Source organism: Cervus canadensis, chromosome 26 (assembly GCF_019320065.1).
Source record: "Cervus canadensis isolate Bull #8, Minnesota chromosome 26, ASM1932006v1, whole genome shotgun sequence".
Classification (NCBI taxonomy): Eukaryota; Metazoa; Chordata; class Mammalia; order Artiodactyla; family Cervidae; genus Cervus; species Cervus canadensis.
This window is the reverse complement of record NC_057411.1, coordinates 38,859,651-38,885,682: the sequence shown is the minus strand read 5'-3', so window position 1 is coordinate 38,885,682 and position 26,032 is coordinate 38,859,651. Positions and strand designations below refer to the sequence as shown.

The following is a 26,032-nucleotide window of genomic DNA, read 5'->3' as shown; positions in this document are numbered from 1 at the left end:
CAGCCTTCTGGAAACTTGGGCTTCCCAGGTAGTGCATGGTAAAAGAATATCCCTGCCAATGCAGGAGACTCAAGAGGTGCAGGTGTGATCCTTGGGTTGGGAAGATGCCCTGGAGAAGGGAATGGCAACCCTCTCCAGTATTCTTGCCTGGAGAATTCCATGGACAGAGGAACCTGGCGGGCTACTGTCCATAGAGTCGCAAAGAGTTGGACTCGACTGAGTGACTAACACTTTCACTTTTCATATAATTATCCATATCAGGAAATTTAACATTAATAATGCTGCTATCAAATTTATAGACTTTACTCAAATGTTGCCATTTGTCCCACTGATGTCCTTTCTTTTGTGTAAGAGTCAATCTAGGACCATGAATTGCTTTTAATGTCGTTTCTCTTTATTATCCTTTAATTCACAACACTTCCTGAGCCTTGCTTTTTCTTTCATGGGATTAATAATTTTGAAGATTATCAGCTAGCTATTTTCTATGTGTGTGCGTGTGTATGTGCTCAGTCATATCCTGCTCTTTGTGATCCCAAGGTCTATAGCTGGCCAGGCTCCTCTTTCCATGGAATTTTCCAGGCAAGAATATTGGAGTGCGTTGCCATTTCCAATCCAGGGGACCTTCCTGACCCAAGGATCGAACCCATGGATCTTGCATGTCCTGCATTGGCAGGTGGATTCTTTACCACTGTACCACTTGGGATATTTTGTATAATGTCCTTCAAATTGCATTTGTCATTGTTACAGCCACGCTTTCCGGGAAACAGACTCACTCAGAAGGACAATGCAGATAGTGGAGTGCAGTTTATTACGCCGGCAGGCCCAAGGCAGAGTCTCCTCTTAGCCAAGGACCCTGTCCAGCATTTGTGAAAATCTTTTATACCCCATGCGTACGTGTCCAAAGCCACCACCTACCCCATGTGTACGTGTCCAAACCCACCACCTACCCCATGTGTACGTGTCCAAACCCACCACCTACCCCATGTGTACGTGTTATGTGTTCAAACAGTCAATAATCAATAAGCCCGCAGTTACATTCCAACCAGTTAATAATCGATAAGCCTGTGATTACATCCTGATAGATACGGAAAGAGTTTATGACCTGTCCGGAGACAGGGGTGATTACGGTATGCTTCCTCTTAGGCAATGAGTAACCTGGATGTGATCTTCAAGATTCCCCTGTCTGGAGGGGGTCTTATCCTTCCATTATCATTCCCACAGGCACTAAGCAGAGAGTTCAGAGTCCACTGGAGAGGCAGCCGAGCACGACCAGCACGGACAGGCCTGAGATGGAGTCCAGGCCCTATGAATTCCTTCTTCATCATGACTGGATGACAAATATTTTAAGATACACAAATTAAGGGAGGAATGGAAATATAAATAAGGCCAAATCCTATGGCAGTGAGGCCACCATGCTGTTTATAGACTGTGCTTTGATTGCTGAAGGTGCAGTATTAGTAGTTCATTCACTTGAGAAATTTTGAATAACACCTGCTGTGTACTGTTTTAAATGAGCACTGTGAATGAAAATGTCTCCTTCCATATTAAACAATAAGCAGTGCTACAGTCATCAGCGATTTCTGGCCTCCAAATGTGAATGAGAGCTCCAAAAACCACGATCCAGCGATGCTGTCCCCCCTCCACGGTGATTGCTGAGGAGCTGGGGGAACGCCAGAAGCAAGGTGAACAGGGAAACAGGATTGGCCCCAGACAGCTAAGGTGCATATGAAAGAAATGAATTCAGTGAGCCCAGAGGCTTGCATCTTCCCATACAAAGAATGCTAAATTCCTTAACTTGATAGCTGACCTCTGATGTTCAGACTGCCTGCTTTCTTTGTTGCAAAGTTGTGTATAACCTGACTTCTCCCCTGCCTCCTTGGAGGGGTTTGCGCAGAGCTACTGAGAGGCTGTCTCCTAGGCTCAGAGTCCTAAACATTCCCACCAAATAAAGTTAACTCTCTACTTTCAGGTTGTGACTATATGTTTTAGTCAACAGCACCAACTGCTCATGGGTCACAGTCCACCCAATGAGGAAAAGCAGGGAAAAACACTGGCTTCCAGGGCTATACTGTGGAGTTGCCTGCCCAGACCACGTGTTTAACTGGGGTTAAGCGACAGACAACTGATTTGGGGGTATCCATGAAAAGGAGTGAGGTCTGCCCACGGGAGACCCTGAAGAGTTATGCTTCGAGTCAGGATACCTGACCCAGAAGAATCCCACCTGGCTGGTATAAGCTGTGTGACCATGAGCCTGTTGCCCACATTCTCTGAACCTGGACCAGCTCTTTACATCACGGTTAGTATTCTAACCATACTGGCTGTTGGAAGGAGTCAATTCAGTAATGTGTGCAAAATCCTGGCAAGCACCTGGCACCTGGGTGAGCCCGTGTAATGGGCTCTCAGCTCCACAAGCCACAGGTTCCCATCCCTTCTCGGGGTGGGAGGCAAACTGGTGGACACCAGTCTGAGCTTTGCTACCTTGAGCAAGACGCTGGGCCTCTGGGTCTCCCCATCAGTGACTGTTCCGGAGAAAGGGGAAGCCTGGAAGGACCAAGCAAGCTCCAGAGAGGCATCCCGGGTGCTTCCATCCTGTGGTTGGTTACTTCAAGTACAGCCTCTCTGAGCAGGGAGGTCACTCCCGCTGTGGATGCGGCTGACAGAGGCCACTGGCCGCCTGTGATCACCCAGGGAGCGGGGGCAGCAGACCTGGTCCCGGCTTGCCCTCTGTGGAGCGGGGCCTCTCACTCCCCGTGATGAGTGAAGCCAATCTGCCGCCAGCCTTGAAACCACAGGGACTGTGGCACCCCCTGGCTGGGTCACCAGCTACCGTCCCCACGGGGCCCACACAGATGTGTAAGTGAAGGAAGAGAGTGTGGACACAGGGCCCCCCGGAGTCCAGTGTCAGAGGGGACCCCATTCAAGCCAGCTGAGTGCCAGCAGGATTGCCACAGCTACAATGAATAGCCAGAAAGGCGGGATTAAACACAAACCTATCTCCTGGGCATGGGGCTGACCACAACTCTGATCTAAATTCTGAGAACAGCCCAGGAGGGTTTGGGGCCTCCTGGTTTACACAGCACAACCCTGGCCACAGAGAGCACTGTCCTGGAAGCTTCCTGAAGGGTCATCACTGGGACCCCCAGGCCATCCTCTCTCAGTTGCCTTGTGGGGACCACCCTGGAGGGCAGCGTTACCTGGAGTTGAAGAAGGAATTCATAGGGCCTGGACTCCATCTCAGGCCTGTCTGTGCTGATCGTGCTCGGCCACCTCTCCAGTGGACTCTGAACTCTCTGCTTAGTGCCTGTGGGGACGACAATGGAAGGATAAGACCCCCTCCGAACAGGGGAACCTTGAAGATCATATCCAGGTTACTCATCACCTAAGAGAAAACAGACACTAATCACCCCTGCCTCCGGACACTATCTATCAGAATGTAAGCACAGGCTTATCGGTTATTAACTATTTGGAATGTAACTCTGGGCTTATTGATTATTGACTGTTTGGACACGTACACATGGGGTAGGTGGTGGCTTTGGACACGTACACATGGGGTACAAAAGATTTTCACAAATGCTGGACGGGGTCCTTGGCTAAGAGGAGACTCTGCCTTGGGCCTGCCGGCGTAATAAACTGCACTCACTATCTGCATTGTCCTTCTGAGTGAGTCTGTTTCCCGGAAAGCGTGGCTATAACAGAGTTTCTGCTTGGCTGACGCGACGCCATCCCACCACAGCCGGAAGAACTCCTGGTCCACGATGATGAACCTGTGCTGCTCATTACAAGTCAAGTCCTCCACCACCGAGGCGTAGACATCGGTGACATGAGCCTGCATGCTCTCCTAGACCGGGGAGGGGAAGGGGGACACCATCACACCAGCTCCATGGGAGCTCCCCGTTAGCTTGGTCCCAGGAACCAAGGAGTAAAATCCTGGGACCCACAGTGTCGGGGGCCCCTGGCACTCACACCATCTGCCCAGGGCCCTGCCCTCTGCTCCCAGCCCTCTTTCAGCAAGGGAGCCTCTGTGCCCACTCTGTGCCGGATGCATGATAAACGGTGCCCTGGGAGAAGGACACGGGCAGACACTCCTTGATGGGAAGGTGCTCTCCTGGGGAGATACATGTGGAAACAGATCACGGCACTATATGCTGCAGAGGGATGTGCCGGCCAGGCCCAGGGTCAGGGCCAACCTCCCAAAAGGACATGCTGGGTGGCCCCGAGGCTGCCATGGGGGGACAGACCAGTCAGACCCAGGGGCCCCAGGGGTGAGGTCCAGGGACTCAGAAGGGCTTCCTTGGGCTGAAATGATGGGGGTGTGTGTGTTGGGAGATGAAGCTGAGAGGAGCTGACCCCCCAGGTTGTCCCTGTGGATCTACCTCCCTCCCCTCCAGGCAGGGAGCCCTCAGGATGGAGCCGCGGCTGCTTCCTATCTGGGTCAGCCTGGCTCACTGTGGAGCCCGGAGATGCTGGTTAAAGGAATGCAAAGAGCACCGGGCGGGGAGTCAGCAGGCATGGCGGCTATTTCTGGGGACCGTGAGCGGCCCCGATCCTCCCTGTGCCTCAGTTTCCCCTTCTGTAAACTGGGAATGGCAATCATGCTTCCCCGCAAGTCAGCACTCCACACATCGATGGGTGCCCCCCACCCCCAGCAGAGGCTGCCCAGTGGGCCCAGGACCAGATTCAACACGGCCTCAAGGCTCTTGCTGCCCCTCTCTCTTTAAAATAAGCTACTCTCATATGCACTATCACAGAGTGATTTTGTTCATTTATTCATGTGTTTACTTTCTCCTTCCAAAAAACAGCTCTAGGAGGTTGGTGCGTGCATGCATGCGAAGTTGCTCTAGTCGTGTCTGACTCTTTGCAACCCCATGGACTATAGCCTCCCAGGCTCCTCTGTGCATGGGATTCTCTAGGCAAAAATACTGGAGTGGGTTGCCAGGCCCTCCTCCAGGGGATCTTCCTGACCCAGAGATGGAAACTGTGTCTCTTATGTTTCCTGAATTGGCAGGCGGGTTCTTTACCACTAGCACTGCCTAGAAAGCCCAAGGAGGTAGGTAATAATACCCAACCACTTGCCCCAGAAACCTAAAGAAATCAGAGTCTTTTTATCTTTTTTTTTTCCTGCCCTCATTCATTCATTCCTTCAACAAATTTTCATAGAGTGTCTATCCCATCGATGAGGCAGCTTGAGGATACGTTCATAGACATATTCACTGGGTGAAGCCTCTTCCCCATTGAACTGAGGCTCTAGTGGGGAAAACAGACATTCAACAAGCCAGTAAGTAAAATGTACTAAAGGGAAGTGTTTAAAAACTGATTAAATAAGACAATATAGGTGAGACACACCTACTTTATTTAATACTTCCTAAGCAGTCTCCTTGAGCAGAATTCAGAACGGAGTGTAGGGCAGAAAGGTTTTAGAAGATAAAGAATATTCTCTAAGGGCAAGGAGGGAAGAGGAAAGCTGAAAAATCTGTCTGGGTCCACATACTCCGTCTTGTTGGACAAAATGTACAGGGAAATAAGATTCACACTTGGGATGGACTTGGCCACTGGGATTTTGCTGCCCCACAGACTATTTCTGGAACATTTACAGAGACAAGAAAGTTACCCAAAATTCGGTTTACTGATGTGGCCTCCCAGACAAGAGAATGGCTACATATTGGGCCTAGAAATGTTCTCAACAGAAGGACTGGGGAAATGGAATAGGGGAGTAGATAGGGATGTCAGGAAGACCTCACCAAGAAAGTACTTTTTTTTTTTTTTTTTAAGAAAGTACTTTTAAGGAACAACCAGGAGGAAGAGAGAGACTGGGTCTTGCAGGCCTCTGGGAGGAAAGCCTTTGGGGCAGAGAGAACAGCCAGTGCGAAGGCCACTACCTCCCATCAGAAGCGGACATCAGGGCAGAGAGGGCCCTCTGGACAAGGAACGTTACCGTGGCCTGACACATGGCCGTGCACACGCCCTCTAACCTTTGCAACCTTTGATTCTCCCTAGCACACGTGGGGAAAGTGAGGTTGAGAGACAGGAAGTGACCAGTGTGAAGTCTGCTACTCAGCCAATCTCTAGCAGGGCAGGACTTCAATCCAGGTTGATTCCAGATATTCTAAGTCGACCCCAGGCTGCAAACCCAGCACAGGATCTGGAATGGAGAAGGAAGATACAGCTTCAGAGGTGGCAGGGCGGGGGGTGGCCCCAGGCACCTATCTGGACGGTATGGAGCCAGCTCACATCCAGGTGACTGTGGGGGATCACGAAGACCCTGATCGTGGCCTCAGGCAGGGTTTCCAGAAGCCACAGCAACAGCGGCTGTGTGAGCACTGACCCCATCCCAGACGCCTGCGGACTGGGGCTGGGGCTGGCAGTTTCAAGGACCTCCGGTTTAGCAACGGGGCATGCTGGGCAGCATCAACTCTCCACCCCTTGGGGGAGGGATCAGGCGGGGAGTGGGAGGCAGGGGCCCAGGGGATGGGGCTGGCACTGGCTGACTGCCTTTCAGCACTCCACCCCACCTCCAACTTCCTGTCCCTCCTTTTCCAACTTTAAGCCAGATTCCAGATACCACCGCCCTTCCAGATTCCCTCTTTCTGGCCATAGTTCCCCTCACTCCAATGTGTAAACCTCTGCCGTGGACCTCTGGCAGCTTTTCCCATGAGGCATCCCAGCCCCTCCCTACCCCAACCCCTTTTAATTCAGACTCTGTCCTGCAAAACTCAACACTCAGTAAGGGCCGCCGCCAGAATCCCGCCCTGATGGCCGTTCCCATTGGGGGCCTTGCAAAAGGGATTGTTACCTCCATTTTAAGGAGGAAAGCTGGGTTTCCCAAACTGTATCTGCCTTTACCTAAGATAGTAGAAATAGAGGAGGAACAGACTACTTAAAACTTTCAGAATTAGATCTGGATCACCGATAGTGCCCTTGGCAAGATGCCTAATCTCTCAGGGTCTCAGCATCCCATCCGTAAAATGGGATGGCCATAGAGGAGCCGGGGGTCAGGGACAGAATGAATAGGAGGTGACAACCTCAGGGTCTCCTTCCTGGAGGATGGCTGATCACAGTGGTGCAGCCTGGAGGGGCCAGTGTTGCCTGGACTTGTCTCTGCACCCCCTGACATGGGAGCCGGGGGTCCATGGAGTGGGCTCTTCTGTCTGAGATCCAGATGCCTGACTGGCATTTTCTATCGTGGCCAGAGAAGAGACTCATTCTTCCTTCTGGCCACCTTGTCCACCCATTCAGCAAATACCACTAGCGAACATGGTCTCCAAGCAAGTCTTCATCCTCTCTGTCCCATCTCCCTTCCTTGGGCCACATGTGACACAATTTGACCTTGACTTTCCTCCTGTGGAGAACAGGGTCTAGTTTCTTCTCCCTTTGTAGCTGGTGGGCGTGTGACTCACTAGTAACCAAGAGAATGTGGATAAGATGCCCTGTGTGACTTGAGGCTGTCAGAAACAGCAAGGCGGACTTTGCCTTGGTCCCCGGGGCCCTCACGTATGGAGCTGGGGCTGCCATGCTGTGAGGAAGCCCAACCAGGCCACGTGGGAAGGAGACGTGGAGAAGCCCTGAGAGCCCTGCGAGAGGGAGCGGCAGGCCAGCCCCACTGCTCCAGCCCCACGGGACCACACGTGTCACACACGTGTGCATTCTTGTCCTTTCCTCCAGGCCTGTGCATTAGCTGTTCTTGCTGCAGCTCGCTCAGGGTTGTATCTGATACTCATATCCCCACCTACCACCCACCCAGGCCTTTCACCTCCAGCGAGCACCTGGGCTGGAAATGATGGCTGACCTGGGGGGACACCCAGAGCCTTGTTCCCAAGGGGCCTGACCCTTGGTCAGCATGCCTTCCTGAGTCACAGTGCTCACCTGTCCATTCACCTTCCCCATCAGGAGAAGAAGGCCAGAGATGCACACATCTCTACCATCGGAGCCTTCTCCGCCTCCCTGTGCTCAGCCCCCCTGACCTACCTCCTCCTGCGGGCTCCGTCAGTGATCCCTGCGAGGCTGCTGGCCTTCCCCTTGTCTGCCGGCCTCTTGGCACAAGCAGTCCAGAGGGACCAGGGCACCGCAGGGTATCACCTGGTGGACGCATCCTTCCTTGGATGCCAAACTTCTGACCCTGCAGAGTCCAGAGTCGTGCGTGTGAGACTCCAATTCCCAAGTAGGTCACTGGGAGTGATGATCCATGAGGCCCCTCCTGTTTCCATCACACATACTCTACCCACTGGGGACCCCGTGCACTGGCCACAGATTTGGGGTGTACCTGCCTCCTAGAGGATGGCACCCCAGTGTCCCAGGTGCCGTCTCCAGGCTCCGGCTCACCTGAACCCTCAACTGGCAACTCCATTCCTCACTCAAGCCTACAGCTTCTTGGGCTCACAGTGGGAGCAGAAGACCCCACGGTCACGTGTCCCCGTCACATCTCCTCACTAAAATGCATGCATTGCCTGACGTCACTATGTCCTCTCTTGGAGCCCCCACTCTGGACGAAGCCAGCAGCCAAGTCACAGCATATTCAAGCAGCCTGTGGCGTGGCCCCGTAAGGATCAGCTGAGGCGTCGTGCCCACAGGCAGAACTATGTCATCAGCCAGAAGGGTCAGCTGCTGGTCCTCCAGGACAGCTCCAGCTCCAGGATTTGACTTCAACCACATGAAACACCTTGACCTCAACCACATGAAAGACCAGGAGCCAGAAATTCCCAGCTAAGTTGCTCCTGAATTTTTCACCCCAGAGACTCGCATGATGATAGCGCTTTACTGTCGTTAAACCACAGTCCTCTAAATATAAATCAGTATTGTATTCTTCCAGGTGTCCAGTCCTATGCGTGAATAAGCACCTGGGGAAAGGCTGGGAAGTCATCACCATGTGCCCTTCTCAGGGTCTTACAGAGTCCTTCCCCCCAGGGACACACACAATCTCTCCTCCAGTCAATGGATTTCAGATTTGAAAACTGGCTCTGGTCTGGTGGGCTTCCCTGGCGGCTCAGACCACCAACAGGTAAAGAATCCGCCTGCAATGCAGGAGACCCAGGTTCAGTCCCTGGATCAGAAAGATCCCCTGGAGAAGGGAATGGCAACCCACTCCAGTATTCTTGCCTGGAGATTCCCATGAACAGAGGAGCCTGGTGCACCACAGTCTATGGGGTCACAGAGTTGGACACGACTAAATGACTAAGCGCGCACATACATCTGCTCCAGAACCTAGAAAGGGGTTGGGACTTTGAGTAGGAGTCTGCCCTTGGCCTTCTAAAGCATTGATCCTCAATTGCTTCGCAGAGGACATGCTGAGGGTCACCCATGTCATCTGTCCATCTGTTTTGCCCTTAGGCATCCCATTTCCTAGTAACTATCCCCATGGTCAGAAGTGGGTCTTGCTGCCATTTTGACCTTGAAGTTTGTCATAGTAATCGCACTGACCTTGCTTCTGACAACCACATGGCCTCTCCTTTCTGCATCATGTTACTGGCAGTGCCTCCAGGAAGACCTTTTTGCAAAGGCTACCAGCCTACAGGGCATTAGCCCCGGTAGTGATGCCTACAGGGGCATTAGCCCCAGCCTACGGGGGCAGCCTCCACTCAGCTTGTTCATGATGTCAGTGCCTTGTAAACTGAGGGTCCCTGGGGCCTCCTGGGGAACACTGTCTGAGCTCACCTGCCACCTTCACTGCAGCCCATTCCTACATCTCTGCATCATTAACCCCTTCCTCCTCCGTCTGCCATGTAGAGCTGGCATCTCTTCTTCACGCATGTGGACCAACATTGACCAGTTTCAGAGCATCTCTGCAGCCTGTCAGTCTGCCTCCTGCTAAGTCCTTTCTGGCGGCATTTATTCTACTTTGGCTGTCAGAACAGGTAACACAGAGGGGGCTTAAACACAGACATGTATTTTCTCACAGTTCTGGAGGCTGCAAGGTCCTTGCGGGGGGGGGTTGGGGTAGGGGAAGCTTTTATAACGGCCTCAGAGGCTCACTGTACTTTGCTAAGGGGGTGACATTTCCCTTTGGGAAATGTCCCCTTTGGGGACAGACTATGGCATAGGAGTAGCTCTTTCTAGAACAGGCTCTGCCATGCCCAGCCCAGAAGAGACTATTTGAGGTTGCACTTTTAATTTATTTTTTAATTGAAGGATAATTGGTTTACAAAATTTTACTGTTTTCTGTCAAACCTCAACATTAATTGACCACGTATGTGAAGTGAAGTGAAATCGCCCAGTCGTGTCCAACTCTTTGTGACCCCATGGACTGTAGCCTACCACCCTCCTCCATCCATGGGATTTTTCCAGCCAAGAGTCCTGGAGTGGGTTGCCATTTCCTTCTCCAGAGGATCTTCCCAACCCAGGGATCGAACCCGGGTCTGTGAAGTCCTGTGAACCCACATTGTAGGCAGACGCTTTACCATCTGAGCCACCAGGGAATAGGTATACATATATCCCCTCCCCTCCTCCCATCTGCTTGCAGGTAGCGAACTGTTGTCAAGCAAAAGAGTTGATGTCACATGTTTGGGCGAATCCAATGAAATGCACCACAAAATCCACATTGAACCCAAGCACCGTGAGAGAAACACAGGGTACTAGCACCCTCCCCACGGCAATGCCAACTTGCTCCCATGTCACACGTGGGTGCTGGCCTGTGATCCGTTCTTGCCCTGGGCCATAGCTGCACACGAGAGTGTGAAGCATGGCTTGCTCTGGATGATCTAGAGAAGGAACAGCCCGACTCTTCTTTGTGCTGCGTGGGAGTTTGTAAGATGAACACACCGGCCCCATTTCCATTTCATCCTTGAGACATCAGTATTCTCTGTTCTCTAGGGCAAGTGACCAGCCTGGGGACTCACAGTACCCTTGATGGGCAGACTTCCCCTGGCTGCCCCCAGTGCCAAGAAGGTCCCCACAGCAGAGTGGACCCAGCATCCTCTTGCTTCCAACCCTCCATCACGCCCAGTGTCTGCCCTCCTGGTGGCTGGCCCTCAGCCTGCATCTCAGACCCTCCAGAACTTATCCTACCTGACTTTTTGGTCTCACTTCCCACACCCTCTTCTGCTCCATTTCATCCAGAAGCTGCTGGAAGGCCCACTGCCCACCATCATTACAAACCTTTCCTGCTGTTTTCTGTCTGTTGTGTCTACCTTCCAGGTGACTTCTACCTGACAGTGTGGTTGCACGACCAAATCCTCTTTACAAGGTCAAGCCCTTTGCAGCCTCAGGCCCTTTGCATATGCTGTTCTCTATCCTGGGAAGCATCTTCCTCCACTTTCTGTTGGGCAGGTTGCTATTCTTCTCTTACTTCTCCCCACTCCTCAGAGTATCTCAATACCTTCCACTGACCTTCCACCCCCTCCTCCGTAGCATTTACTGATGAACACAATTGTCTATTAATTTTTTTATTTAGTTAACACCCTCCTCACCCACTAGACTATAGGCTTCAACAATCTCTATTTTGTCCTCTTCTGTATCAGTACCTGGGACAAAGCAGGAGCCCTTTATCTGTCGTGTGGAAAGAACACATGAATGTCATGGACATGGCTGTCCCCTTCTACCCTGGGTGATATGTGTGATACTCAGGGTGCAGCGTATAAAGCTCAGCTCAGCTCAGCAGCTCACCCCAATTCTACCTCTCCCTGCTGTGTGAACAAGTCCCTGAACCCTGGAGCAGGGTGGCAAACAACTCCTGGTGGCCTGACTCAGAGCCCCAGGCTTCTGATCTGTACAATGGGGATATGTAGGTCTGCCCTTAGGGTGGTTTAGATATTAAGCTGTTGGGGCTATAAAGTGACTGCCCAATGCCTGACCACAGGGAGCACTCCGCTCACACATAGCAGATCCCTCCCCCCACCCTGGTCATCGTCTCAACTTTTCATCAGTAAACAACCACTGAACGCTGACTCTGTGCTGGAGGTGAGAGAACAGATGTGTTGCTTCCAGGATGTCCTTGCTAGGGAGTGAGGCCTTGGCCCCAATGAACTCTGCCCACAGGAGAAGCTGCTTTGATGATTTGGGGGCTCCTGGAGAATCCTGGAAGCCTTCCTGGAAGAGGGGACAGAGTGCTGAGGAGTTGGCTGTCAGCTACTAGTCCCAGGCCATGTTGTGGCTGGAGAGTCGTGCGGAGGTTGGGAGCTTGCAGGCTCTTTCTGTCTCTGTGCTCCTTCTTCTCCTTTCAAAGCTCAAGCTGGCCCCTCTCCCTGGCCCTCTCACCTCCCTCCTTTCCGGGGGCTGGGGGTAGTTCAGGGAAGGCACAGTACTCAAGTCCATTGACCCTTGTGCCTTAGGAACATTAGCACCCCAAGGGGTATTTTTTTGCCCATGTTGGGGGACGTAGCTGGGACCAGATCACCACCAGTCCTTCAGGATCTGGTCTGGGGAACCTCTGTTCTCCTCCTTGGAACTGGCTTCAGAGCCCCCCCTCATAGGGCATTCTTGGGGAGCAGGAGACAGCAGCCCTCCCCGCCCCCAGCAGAGTGAGGGTTAGAGAATGGGGAGACAAGAAAAGGGTCTCAGGACAGAGTGGAACTGTCCAGAGTTTGAGCTTGCCACCCTCTCTCCCAGCCTCAGTTTCTCCTCTGTAAGATGGGCTTCACAGACCAGAGGAGGCAGCTGCCTGGTATCCGCACTCTGCATCCTGAGAGTGTAGTCCCCACTCTGAACCTTCACGCCTCACCCAAACCTGGGAGACACAGGCTGGGAGAGAGAGGGGAGGAGGAGAGAGGGGAGGACGGAGAAGCAGGAGGGAGGAGCTGGTGCCAGGCCTGACCTCCCAGCCTCGGGGAACACCAGAAAGGGTCACAGCCCCCAGGAGCCACATGTCCGGCACCTGGTTAGACTTCTTCCTGGCCAAGGGCCCTACATTCAGGCCTTTATCCTTGAAGATTTTCCCGTCTCCTGGGTCCCAGCCATGCCTGCCCCATGTTGTCCAGGAAGCAAAGAAGCCTCTTGAAACCTACATGTGCTCCGTTGGAACCTCCGACCTCAGTTTCCCAAATTCATCTTGATTTGAGGGTACTCAGAGTCTGCTGCTCCTGGCGGCAGCCCGGTGGCTCCCCACTGTCCTCAGGCCCTGCAGCCATCCAGACTCCCTGGGTGTGTGGTCCACTCCCCTATCAGAGGCCGTGTGGAGCCCAGCACTGGGCCAGGTGTGGATAAAAGGGAGTTCAGTTCAGTTCAGTCGCTCAATCGTGTTTCACTCTTTGTGACCCCATGGACTGCAGCACGCCAGGCCTCCCTGTCCATCACCAACTCCCGGAGTTTACTCAAATTCATGTCCATCAAGTCGATGTTGCCCTCCAACCATCTCATCCTTTGTTGTCCACTTTTCCTCCTGCATTCAATCTTACCCAGCATCAGGGTCTTTTCTAACGAGTCATTTCTTCACATCAGGTAGCCAAAGTATTGGAGCTTCAGCATCAGTCCTTCCAATGAATTTTCATGACTGATTTCCTTTAGGATTGACTGGTTGGATCTTCTTGCAGTCCAAGGGTCTTTTAAGAGTCTTCTTCAACACCACAGTTCAAAAGCATCAATTCTTTAGTGCTCAGCTTTCTTTATGGTCCAACTCGCACATCTATACATGACTACTGGAAAAACCATAGCTTTGACTAGACAGACCTTTGTTGGCAAAGTAATGTCTCTGCTTTTTAATATGCTGCCTAGGTTGGTCCTAGCTTTTCTTCCAAGGAGCAAGCATCTTTTAATTTCCTGGCTGCAGTCACCATCAGTAGGGATTTTGGAGCCCAAGAAAATAAAATCTCTCACAGCTTCCATTGTTTACCCATCTATTTCCCATGAGGTGATGGGACCAGATGCCATGATCTTAGTTTTCTGAATGTTAAGCTTTAAGCCAACTTTTTCACTCTCCTCTTTCACTTTCATCAAGAGGCTCTGTAGTTCCTCTTCGCTTTCTGCCATAAGGGTGGTGTCATCTGCATATCTGAGGCTGTTGATATAAAGGATAAAGGGCAGGGCTACCTCAACTGGGTTTAGAAATACCCAGGCCACTTCAGAGCCCCTGCCCTCCAGATCAGGACGGGACTCCACCAGCTCTGGAACCTGGGCACACCCTCCACCTTTCAGACCCAGTGGCACTTCCTGAGAGCAGGCAGGTGAGCCCCGGTCTCAGAATGACCTAACGTGCTGCCTAATGAGCTTAGTGAGCACAGGTGGGTTCCCCATCCAGCTTGTCTCTGGGGCTCACGCAGAAGCCAGCACTGTGGGGGCAGGGTCCACCCCACTGCTGATCTTGGTCGGGGAAGCTTTCACTGGCAATGACAGCCTCATGGCAATGCCAGGGCCAGAGGGGCCTGGGTGAGTGTCCAAGGGACGTGCCCTCAGAGGCCAACAGGGCCATGATCATAGATGCTGGCCTTTCTACTCAGGATCCCCAGAGCCACAGGCCTCTGTGTGGCCGGAGCCACTGATGGACATCTTTCCAGCTGGAATAAGAGCAACAAGTGGCCAGACCTGCCCCTGCCCCGAGTCCTGTCTTCACTCTGACTGGCCCCTTGGCCATAGGCAAGTCACAGGCAGGTTTTCTCTGTACAATGATGTGATGTTACCTGACTGGCAGGTGGGGCAGAGATGGATGGAGGTGCCTGCCGGGCTCATATTAGGTACCCAGGCCTTTGTTTCTGCTTCCCTTTCCTTCCTGTCTTCCAGCAGTCTAGTGGGGTGAGTGACCCAAAGTACAGGGGCCACTTGGACATAGCCCAGCCGGCGTGGGGGGTGGCCTCTGTCACTGTAACAAACTCACCTGGCCCTGTGGGCTCCCTCTCCTTGAGTCTTCACCACCGCCAGCCAGTAAACACCGGCACTTCCCTATTTGCACAGAAGGAAACTGAGGCTCAGAGAAGCTCAGTAACTGAGGCCACACAGCTGTCAGCGGCAGAGCTCCAGAGGTCTGCATCCTTCCCAGGCAGCCTCCAGTTCCCCTGGGTTTGCTCTGTCCCAGGCGGACAGTTCTGCAGAGGCAGAGGTGGAGGGGAGAGGGTGGTCAGGGGACGGGCTCCCTGGGGCTCCAGGTGGGTTCTCAGAGCCCTGATCAGCCCGGCCGCCTCTGTCTCCCCGTGGCTCCCTCCAGCCTCATGATCCCCGCAGGCTCCTGCCCTGTCCTCTCTCCTGCTCACACTGCGGTCCCTCCTGGCCCTTGAATGCATCTGCCTGTGTCTCATCTCCCTGCCCCGGCCTGAGGGTTTCCTCCCACCTGGGACCTGCTTCTCCATCCCAGGAGTCCTCCTCATCCCTAGAAACCCTCCTGACCCTCCCCTTTAGGGCCAGGACTGCACCCATCACGTCTGCAGGACCAGGAGTGACCGTGCCTTCTCAGTGCAGAACTGCCGACTGAATACTGAAGAGTGGGTGCAGAGTGAATGAATCAATGAGCGACACGTTGTTTTTGCTTTCCATAAAAGGGGTGGGCAGGCTAGCTACCCAACTTGCCCCATCACTCTCTGAAGCCTCTGCAGGGCAGGCAGGAGGTCATGGAAGGTCCTCGGCCTGGGAGTCGGACATGGGATCTGAACCCCAGAGTGTGGGTGTGAGTGTGAGTGTGAATCCAATGTGGACATATTGGAAAAACACTAAACTCCAGGATGGCAATAGTTCTAGTGCATGTACAAGTCTAGGACAGAGACATGTCCTCTCCTAATTTCTTCTAGCCCAGCTCCAGCAACTATTTGGAAGTGCAGGCGGTACTCTGGTTTGGGGGTGACCCAGTACAGGGGTTCTCTCCTTTTCAGGGATGTTCTCCCATGTGGAGTCTAAGTCAGCAGGTGAGAACTCAGAGGTCTTGAATTCTATGGGAGAGAAAAGGACTCCTTTCAAATCCTGGGAAAGGACCCTCCTTGGCTGAACTGGGGCCATCTTCCCACTGGTGGTCATTTCTGTCCCCATGGACAGACTCACTGATGGGCTGGCATGTGGGGGCCAGTGATTCTTCCCCAGCCTCTGGGGGTTGCTGCAAACTTTGTCCTTCTATCGCTGGTAGATACATCTTCACAGCTTTGCCCTTCATCTTCACATGGCTTTCTACCTGGGTCTGTGCATCCAAAAAGCATCCGTCACTCAGTCATGTCTGACTCTTTGCAACCCTATGGACAATAGCCTGCCAGGCTCCTCTGTTCATGGGATTCTCCAGGAGTGGGTTGCCATTCCCTTCTCCAAATTACCTGTCTTACAGGGACATGATGGTTATAAGAGCAGGGTCCACCTGAATGATCTCATTCAGACTTTATTATCTTGCTAAGGACCCACTTTCCAAACAAGGGTTACATTCTGAGGATGAGGGGTTGTCACATCAACTTAGGGAATTGGGGGAACACAATTCAACCCATGATGCCCACCCTCATAACTGCTTCCAGAAGGTATTTGCTTTCTATCTTCTGAGTGCAGTGCGCCTGCTTAATTGGGTACCAGAATTCTGAGTTGGAATCTGAAGAAGTAGGAGAGCTGGTGGTGTAACTCAGTCCAAGACCAAAGGTCTAGGAATTAGTGGGTGATGGTGTAAGTTCTGATCTGAGTCCAAAAGCCCTAAACTCAGGAACAGAGGTGTCTGAAGGCAGGAGAGGTTGGAGGGCTCCAGCGGACAGAGAATTCACCCTCCCGCACATTGTTCTATTGGACCCTCAACGGATTGCATGAAGCCCTCCCATACTGGGAGGGCATCTACTGCACTGACCTCGCTGATCCAGATGCTAATCTCATCAGAAACTCCAGGCAGGGATGGGTGGATACACATCAATGTACAAGATTCCAGCAGAGGAAATTAGACCTCGAACTCTACCTGCTGATTCCAAGGAATTGTTGCTTCGTCAGGTGTGATAACAGAATTGTGTGTGTAAGAAACATACATGATGTAGTGAAGGGGTGATTCCACTGAAAACCCTCCAGGCAAGGACTATGAGCAATAGAAAGAAGGGAGAGATGAAACCAGTGAAGCAAAATCTTGATAATTTTTAAATACGAGTGATGCCGTGGTTGAGTATGAGCCAGTATTTTCATAATGCAAGGTCTGGGTCCCTCCGTCCAGGTTCTCAGATGAAGCTAGTCCTGGGGGACATTTGGAGTGACCGCTTTCCTGTGATGGTGGCCCTTGTCATTCCCTCCTGCCATCTCTTCATTTCCCCCTTGCTATGCCAACCCACTGTTTTCTAGGAGGGGCTGACCAACTCGAGAGCCCGTCTCATGGCCTGCTGGTTTTCATAATGGCCACCAGAGGGCGCAGTGACCTAAGGCAGCTGCTGGAGTTGGCCCTGAAATTTATGATACCAGGTGGACCCGCTTAAGTGTCCATGAGTTTTGGGGGCAGAAGCCATGTCAGCTCTTCCTTTGAAAGACATGAATTTAGGTCCAGTCAACATAGCAGTTTGGGCTTCCCTGGTGGCTCAGCGGTTAAGACTATGCCTGCAATGCAGGAGACGTGGGTTGAATCCTTGGGTCCGGAAGATCTCTGGGAGAATGAAATGGCATCCCATTCCAGTATTCTCGCCTGGGAAATGTCATGGACAGAGGAGCCTGGTGGGCTACAGTCGGTGTGGTTGCAAAGAGTCAGACACGACTTAGTGGCTAAATGACAAAAAAAAAAAAAAAACCCCTAAACATAGGAATTTAGTTTCCTATGCTTTGGTGTTTGACCTTTGCATCTTTGAGGTTGGAAAAGGAAGGAACAGTGTAAATCCACAGTGATTACCATGGCTGCCTCCACAGCTGGTCACCCACCTCCCACCCCGCCATCCCTGGTCCCTTACCTCACTGGGTTCTGAGTCAGTGTCTGAGGCAGGTACCTGGGACAGGCAGAGCCCAGGTCATGTGCCTGCACTGTAGCAGCACTGGGAAAAAGGATGTCCAGCATCCTTCTACTTCACTAGTATGGCGGTAAGAGAGCTTGGTCACATAAGGTGGAGGATTTCCCAAAGAAAGAAGGTTAACTAGTAGGAGGCAAAGGAGAATAGATAACTCCAAGAGGCATAGATAGTGCCCTGGGGTGGGGTGGCAAAAGGAACTTTCTCAGTTGCTGACTCTGGATTGTGCTGGTCATTCCCTGGCTCCATAGAATTCTTGTGGCAATCCTGGCAGCAATGCAGGCAGGCAGGAATTATCTTTGTTTCACAGATCAGGAAACTGAGGCAATGCCTCTGCAGGGTCTGAGCTGCAGGCTGGGGCACAGGCTAGTGAGCAAATATTTTCTCACTAGCATGAGTCAATCACAGTTCTCGCCAGGTAATTTCAAAAGTCTTGTGGTACTTATCTTTAAAGCCCCTGATTCTCTCTTTCCTGGAACACTCTTTGGGGGTTACCTGTATCTGCGTCTCCTGAATTGCTTTCTGAAGACCAAAAATAAATGCTTTTCTCATTTGCAACTACCTGCATTAACTTTTTTGGTTGATATTAGAAGGGGAGAGGGAGGAATAAAAGGAAGATGGAGATAGCACGAGAGGGGAGACAGGCAGGAAGGACCCCAAATTTTAGGCCCAGGGCTAGCTGTTGAGCAGTGTGAGACCCACTCCGGGACTGATGCTGTCAGAGAAGTGGGCCTGCTGTGTCTGGACGCGGAGACTGCCAGCCTGATCCCTGAGAATGATGGGGGCTGGTGTTTAATGAGTACAGAGCTTCTGTTTGAAAATGAAAATCGCTCAGTCATGTCTCTTTGTGACCCCATGGACTATACAGTCCATGGAATTCTCCAGGCCAGAATACTGGAGTGGGTTGCCATGCCCTCCTCCAGGGGATCTTCCCAACCCAGGGATCAAACCCAGATCTTCTGCATTGGAGGCAGATTCTTTACCAACCGAGCCACCAGGAAAGCCCAAGAATCCTGGAGTAGGTAGCCTATCCCTTTTCCAGTGGATCTTCCTGACCCAGGAATTGAACTGGGGTCTCCTGCATTGCAGGTGGATTCTTTACCATCTGAGCTACCAGGGAGCTTCTGTTTGGGAAGATAAAATTTCCAGAAATGGGTACAGGGGGTGGTTACACAACACTTCGAACAGACTATATTCCACAGAATTGTTCACTTAAAAGGTTAAAATGATGTTTCATGTCATACATATTTAACCCCAGTTGAAAAAGGACATCTCCACATCCATTATTCAGTTGAATCCTTCCAGGCGCCCAGGGAATGGGCAGCCATGACCACACTTTACACAGAGAACGCTAAAGCAGACACAGGTGAATCGGGTTGTCCTGAGTTCCATGGAGGGGACATCAAATTTAGGGATCCATCCTGGATATTCCTGTTACCGAAAGGAGGGTGACCATCAGTCAGAGGCATACACCAGTCACCTACCCTCATTGTCAAACTTGCTTTAATTGTTGCTAGAAAAGACTTGCACATCCTTCAAGTGTTTCTTAGACTAAACAGTAAGATGCTTGCCCAAGTTGCTTTTCAGGAACTTGGAGTCCGTTATGTCTAATGCATACTCCAGCCAATTAAGACTTGTTAGGACCATCAACCCCGTACCTGGGCTTGTGAAAGTGCCCATGCAGTGATATTTTGACAACAGGAGGTCTCAAACTGTACCTTCAGAGTTTGCCAACGCGCCAGTTTCTGAACATGAAGAACTTGTAACCTAGCTGCACCTGTGTAGAATGGTGATTTCCCTCATCATTTTCTTTTTCTTTTTTGGGGGCAGGGGATCTTAGCTCCCCAACCAGGGACTGAACCTACTCCCTCTGCAGTGAAAGCACAGAGTCCTAAACACTGGACCACCAAGGAACTTCCACCATCATTTTCTTATTTCTGATCACCATTCTCTGTGCTCTTTACTCATCAGAACAGATTTATCATCAGATAAATAAGTGAGATTTATTTATCTCATAAATACCTTGAGCCCCTGACTTCAGGAAAGTGGATTAGAGATTGACTTTCTATCTCTTCCTTTGGCTTCCTCATGAATAAACCCTCTTTCTGCTCCAAACCTCAATGACTTAAAATTGGCTTCTCTGTGTTGGGCAAACTAACCTATTTCTGTAACACTCCCAATTCTTTCCCCTCATACTGGCCCTCCAGGGGCAGAGAGCAGTGCTGTTGCCACTCTGAAGCAGAGAGAAGCCAATCAACTGATACCAGACAGGAAATTGCTTAGTGCAGGACGTCAAGCAAGGAAAAGAGGCAAGTCATGCCAAGAAGACCCTAAGCCCCTGGCGGCTTTCAGGAAAGAGATTTTAAGGTAGCATTCGGGGGAGGATTGAAGGGTGTGTGATCAGCTCATACATAGTTCTCTGGTTTATGTTATTGGAATCTCAGTCATCAGCCTTCTGGGGTCTACAGGCTAGAGGTCAGCAGTTTTCACCCAGTTGGAGGGTGTCTAGTTTCCATATAAACAACTCAAAGTATGAATCAAGTAATTACCTACAGCCCTTGAGGGGGAACTGAAGGTCTGACATTGTTTTATGGCTAAACTGTTATTATTTTCTCTTCCTCTATTGCTTCTCCTTGTTTCTGCATTTTGTTACTTCTCTGATTAAATTTTCCCTTTGGAACTCAGAGAAGGCCTAGGAGGCTAAAGCTTTTCATGAAATAAGAGGCTGGGGACTCAGGGGAGTGGAGTGTTAGCCCACGGAAAGACTCAGTAGTTTCACGATCACTTTCAATCCCCTTATTTCTTGGACACTCCTTAGTCCTGAGAGGAACAGGAGTGACGACCCCCCTGAATATGTCCTGCAGAAGGTGGGTGAAGTCAATTGTTCAAGATTAAAAGTGAGAAAGCCATTGATTATCACATTAAAGAATTCTGGAGCCCCAGGTTTAGTGTGAATAGTCTGTGTTATGAGAACTTTATCTTTCTTAGATAGCTTTTCCTGGGGCCTGGAAAAGCACTTAAAAATTAGTAGACATATTATAAGAAGAATACTGATAAAATGCACCCTTGTAGTACTCCTTAAAAGAGTCCTTTTATACCAGATACAGTCAGAAGAGTAAGTTCTTTACTCTTTGGGTCCTCTTTAGGTACATTCTTTAGCCAAGCAGCCTTTTTTAATTACACTATTTACTTCAATTTCAACTTCTGTACTAATCTTAATACATACATAACCGGAGCTGTGGGCTTCCCAGGTGGTTCAGTGGTAAAGAATCTGCCTGCCAATGTAGGAGGCGTAAGAGATGCTGATTCAATCCCTGGGTTGGGAAGATTCCCCCTGGAGGAGGAAATGTCAGCCTACTCCAGTATTCTTGCCTGGAAAATCCCATGACAGAGTAGCCGGGTGGGAGGCAGTCCATGGGGTCGTAAAGAATTGTACACAGTTGAGCAGGCACACACGATAGGAGCTATGAATCAGTACACATATGTATCCATTTTTTAGGCAAAAATATCATTTAAAGCAATTGGTTGTCTAGTACTATTCTGGCTAAACAATCTAGTGCCTTTTACTGGGAGGCTATGACTCTAGTTGTCTTATCTGTCGCTACTATTCCTAAAGTGAGAGAAAGTTTGCAAGAGGAGATCTTGGGGCCATAAGTTTAAAGATGGCAGCTTGGAGAAGATGTTTTGAGAGTGGCTGGTGATGTCCTTGAGCCTGATACAGTTCAGAAAATTCACGTTCTCAGTAATACAGGAACATATCTGAGTCTACATGCATAATGGGCGCTGAGCTCCCATCCGGATGCCTGAACCACAGTCACTCCAATTTGATTTTTTAAAATGCATTCTTTTCTTTCATGGTTAATACAGATGTACAATGCATGTTTCCTAGGCCTTCAAGAGACTTTTTTGGTTCATTTAAAATTGAAGTTAAACCATGGATAAAACCCCATGCTTTCCTCAGACCACGATATGCAAACATTTCCTCCATCATTTTCTCCTGCTGTTTGCAAATCTGTCGAGAGTAAGCATTGATGATCAGAGTATTTCTCACTCGATGCTCCGGTGGTTGCCACCTGCCCCGGGTCCTTCGTGTCTCTCAGTGCTAGGCCTCCTTTTTGCTTATATACACAACTTCCTGCTATTCACATTGTGGGGGGAAAAAATCAGACATGGTAATACAGACTGTTTCTCTTTCACGTGGCCAGGATCACCAGAAACAGACACACAGGCAGAACCAGGAAAATCAGTGCACTGGGCTCTCTCAAGTCCACAGTGCCCTTAGTGTGAAAATGGAAGACTTCCCACATGCTGTTCCAGATGCGAGGACTGATGAGCCTTAATCTAACAGGGGGTCTCCCGATTACTGTTCAGTTGGTGCTGTATGGCAGAGGCATGCCTTGACCCAGAAGCAGCCAGGATTCAGGCCCCGCCCTGCAAAGTGAAAAGGAGGAGATGGCTGGGTAGAAGCAGGAGACCCACTTGGGTGAGGGGCTGCATTTCAGATGGGAGAGTCTGGGGTGATCCAGGGTAGGGGAAAGAGCTGGTAGAGTGGGTGAGGACTCGAGGGGCGGGGGCTGCAGGGAAGGTGGCCTGAGCCAGGGCTGGGATGGCTGCCTGGCCCACTGCTCGGATGGAGACTGATCTGGTGAGAGGTGGACATGAGCCCAGGGTGGTTCCTATCAGAGCAGGCCTTGGGATGAGTTGGGGAACCAGGGCCTGGGACCCTGACTTACCCAGGGCCAGAGGACGTGTGGTGTCTGGAACCAGATGGCATGCTCTTTCACATTCTTTAACACACTGTTGGCACAGAATTTGATGTTTGTCTGGGTAACAGGTGCGTCCATGTTGGAATACATGCCATCACTGGGTAGATCTGGGAAGACGGGCTCTCCATCCCAGTAAAACCCGTCGCTGAGACAGAGAGGAGTGTTAGGGGGCCCCACCCTGGGAAGGGAGGCAGCCTGTGCTCCAGGAGAACAGTGGGGCTCAATGAGCCTGCAGACCTTGCTCGGGGCCTCTGTCTCCCATCAGTTGGAAGGACAAGCTAGTGGTGAGCAACGAGAGCCTTGTGGCCAGAAGGCACCACCTCTCAGCCCTGTGGGATGTCGGGCACGTCACCCTGCAGGGCGCCCAGAGCATGATAGTGAGTCCCCGCCCGGTTTCTTCTCCCAGCTGCCCCTTCATCCTGCTGACAGTCTCCCCTCTTCAAAGAGGGGCTCACCCCTGCCTGTGGCCTCACAGGAATAAAGGGACAGAAGGGGACTGAACCCAAGTCTTCCAACCAGACAGCCTGCGGGAGGGCTGTTCCCTCCTTGGAGGCCTTGGAGCCGCCTCCTGAGCCGAATGTTGCTGCCCCCACGGCTGCTACCGCAGGACCTTGGCTGGGTGTCTAGACCTCAGTTATTCTTTCTGTAAGATGGGTGCTCCTTGAGTCCCCTCAGGGGTGGCCATGAGGGTGGGGGCTGAGGGTGCAGGGACAGGGCTGGAAACAGGGTCTGGTCCAAGGCAAGGGCTCACGAGCAGTAGCCATTCTCATCTAGGACATGTGTGAAGATTTCCTGCTGCGCCAACAGGGATCTGGATCCTCTCCACACGAACTGCAGGCCCTGCAAACCCAGAGGGAACAGAGTGAGGGCCCAGGGGCAACAGGGCTGCCAGGCTCCCCTCTCTGAATCTCATGGCTGCCTGCACCCCACTCCTGTCTGTGTTTCATGGTCAACATCTCCCTCTGCTTCCTCCTGACCTCCCAAAGCCACAGGGGGTGGAGGAATTTGCCCTTCAGAAGGCACCTGCCTGCATGTTCACCCCACCCCTCCTCAGGGCAAGAGTTGCTACCAGGGCCTTCCAGCCATATTCTAACTCTGCTTGAATGCCCCAAGACATGGAGAGCTCATCACCTCTCACTACGGGTACAGTCCATTTTGAAGTTTTAATAGTTAGAAAGTGCTCAGGGCTACAAAGCAGAAATAAAATCCTAGCTCTGGCTCCAGACAGTGTTCCTGACTCCTCTGTGATTTAGTTTCTGCACATGAATCTCTGGGAGTCACACCCAGCTCCCAGACTCACCTGCAGGAGAATCGAGCTACCATAGGAAGCGTGTGCAGTGCTCAGTGAGGTACTTAGCAGGGTCATTATAAAGCTTACTTCTCTTGCCCACCAAGAACCCAAAATCTTTCTTATAAATCCTGCTGGCCATGTTACCACTGCTCTCCAGAACTTAATCAGAGTCATCCTGCACAGAATCGTTACATTTGTGGCTTTATTACATCTGTAAAAGTGGGTAATTTTAGTACTACTTGTTATGGGTTGAATGGCTTCCCCCAGAAAATATATGCTGAATTCCTAACATCATTAGCTCATGAGGCCTTATTTGGAAATAAAGCCTTTACAGAAGTGATTGAAGAAAAAAGAGATCTTGAGGGTGGGTCCTGATCCCAATATGACTAGGGTCTTAAAAGGGGGGGGCAACTGGATACAGACATGCTCAGAGGGAAATGACGTGAAGACACAGGGGGAAGTCAGCCGTCTCCAGGCCAAGGATGCCTGAGGCCACCAGAAGCAGAGAGAGGCCTGGAACTGACCCACCCGAGCACGCTCAGAAGGCACATGGCTGTGTCCAAGGTTGACATCAGCTTGCTGACCTCCAGGCCTGTTAACAACACATTTGTTGTTAGAAGTTCCCCGGTTTTCAGTACTTTTTCAGACAGCCCCAGGAAATACAGAAACTACATCATAAGGCTGTTGTTTTAAAGGAAACCAAGAGGGTTGTGGCTCCCACCAGGCCTGGCACTTTGTAGATGGCAAAGGCAGTGTCTGTGTGGTTGTTGAGTGTTACATTCATTCATGCTCGCTGCCCACGCATCAGAAGAGTTATTACGTCCCAGGTACCCTGAACCCCCCACCACCTCCCCTCTGCATTGATCACTGTTTACTGAGTGCAGGTCTGTGCCAATCCCTTTGGAGACTCAAAGAAGAAGGCAGCGCCAGCCCAGCTGAAGGGGGTGGGGGGGCGGACTCAGAGTCGCAGGCATCCGAGCTGGGCCTGCAGCTCAGCCAGGAGCTAGACCTGCGGGAGGAGAGAACCACTCATGCCAGAGGGCACAGCAGGGCAAAGATGGGCCTGGGACATCCCATGGCCTATGTAGCCGCCAGCATCCCAAATGCTCGGGACAATAGTAGGGTCTCTGAGATGCAGGAAGGAAGAGAGGGAGAGGAAGCCCTGGTGAGTTGGCAGCCGCGGATGTGGTTCACAGCTCACCTGGTCCTTCTGCATGGCCTCTTTCAGGTCATAGTCTATCCAGAAGGTGATGTGGGCGTTGAAGCCCGCCAGGGCAAACAGGGTGGAAGTCATGGCGGATGCGCCAAATGAGTCCATCTGCCAGGAGAACTGCGACAGGATCCCAAACGTTTCATAGAGAAACCCGTGTCCTTCTGCAAAGAGATCAGCCTCCTCAGTGACTGAAGGGTGGCCGCTCACCCCCTAGCTCCTTCAGGGTCCCCTGCCCTTCTCCAGGACTGGAGTGTCATCTACCAGGCCAGGCAGGGTCTTGCTGCTGTAGACACTAGTACAAAGGGCTCCATCCCAGAATCATCTAAATAGTCTTGCCTTTATTCATGATTTACAAGCTGCCACAATGACCTGAGGTCAGGGTGACTGAAGAAATCTCCAGATTTGATAAACAATTCACTTAAACGCCCTGAGGGCTTCCATCAAATATAGTCTTCTGAACACCAAGAGAGCTGGAGGCTAATGTCTGCATTTTAAGATGAGAGAACTAAGACTCAGAGAACTCCAATCATTGGTGTTAAGTCAAACCATCCCTTCATTGATGAGTTGCCCAGGCTGGGACACTGCCTGTGGCCCAGAGGATTCCAGGGTTATGGGACAGAGCTGTGATCAGACCCTTATACAAGCCCGTCCAGGAGGAAGGTGACCACTGGGAGGCTAGGGTGGACCAGAGGAAGATTCGGGGTCTGGTACACAAAAGAGGTGATGAGGGTCAGCCAGGATGTTGGACTTGGGGTGGGGGCTCTGAGCCTTCAGGGACCACTGGGATCAGCAGAGGGGGAACAGGAAACAGAGGAGATCAAGAAGAGGGCTGCTGGAGAGGAAGGGGAAGACTGGGGGACGGTAGGTCCTGGTTGAGGGAGGGTGGGTCAATATCACCACACTGGGGGGGGGCAGTAAGCTGTGGAGGGCACACCCTCTCCCCAGAGAGGCAGCCTGAGGAGGGCAGGCTTGATGACTGCTGACT

At 51.5% G+C, this 26,032-nt stretch overlaps 1 pseudogene; it reads right to left on the bottom strand.

The window, feature by feature from the left end:
• Positions 1–25,128, bottom strand: part of LOC122428156 — a 65,713-nt pseudogene extending 40,585 nt beyond the window's left edge.
• Positions 25,129–26,032: the final 904 nt, after the last annotated feature.